Here is an 879-nt window from a genome sequence, read left to right as displayed (position 1 = left end):
TGATATTCAGTATTTTTCTACTCCTCAGCAGCAAGCTCTGTTCTATACTGCTTTACCTATCTTAACTCACTTAAACCTTACACTAACCCTAGGAGGTAGGTACTATGATGATCTTTTCTTCAGTTTCCATTTCTTCAGCTTCCATCCCCTTAATCATTTTTCTTCTTGGAACCTTACCATATTACCTTTAAAAGAACAAAGTTCAGCCCAAATTACCATGCAACCCAGCAATTCCACTCCTAGGTATCCACCCAAAAGAATGAAAACATCTCTAGACAAAAACGTGTTAAGAAATTTCATAACACCATTACTCACAATAGCCAAAAAGTAGATACAATCCGTATTTCTATTAACTAACGAAAGTATAAAATGTGATGTATTCATACAGTGGAACCCTGTGTAGCAAAAAGGGGAACAAGCCATTGATACATGCTACAGTATAGAAGAACCTTCAAAACATTATGCTAAGTGAAAGAAGCCAGGCGCGAAAGACCACATGTGTATGACTGTTTCTATGAAATGTCCAGAAAACTGTATAGACCAAAAGTAGATTAATGGTTACCTGGAGTTAAGAGTGAGATGAGGATTGGCTGGAAATGGTCCTAATGGGTGACAAAAATGTTCGAAAATTGAATTGTAACGATAGTTGCACAATTATGCAAATTTACTAAAAATCATTGACTTGTGCATTTAAAATGGGTAAATTTTATGCCCTATAAGTCCTACTTCAATAAAGCTGTTAAAATGCTTTTAAAAAGAGAGATGACTAAGGAAAAAAGAAAGATACACACATACACATGCACACTCTAGTCAAGAAACTTGAACGTAACTAGGTATTTTCTAGCTTTCATAGCATCTTTATATATATTATATATATTT

General features: G+C 34.4%; 1 protein-coding gene across 1 annotated transcript in view; it reads left to right on the top strand.

Annotated features, from left to right (window-relative positions):
* The window catches only part of PEX3 (peroxisomal biogenesis factor 3), a 42,061-nt gene that overhangs the window by 28,897 nt on the left and 12,285 nt on the right, over positions 1–879 (top strand). The gene's annotated exons all lie outside the window — the stretch shown is intronic.

Source organism: Rhinopithecus bieti, unplaced genomic scaffold, assembly GCF_001698545.2.
Source record: "Rhinopithecus bieti isolate Rb0 unplaced genomic scaffold, ASM169854v2 scaffold_29254, whole genome shotgun sequence".
NCBI lineage: Eukaryota > Metazoa > Chordata > Mammalia > Primates > Cercopithecidae > Rhinopithecus > Rhinopithecus bieti.
Note: the sequence above shows the minus strand (reverse complement) of the source record. Positions and strands in the feature narration are given on the sequence as shown.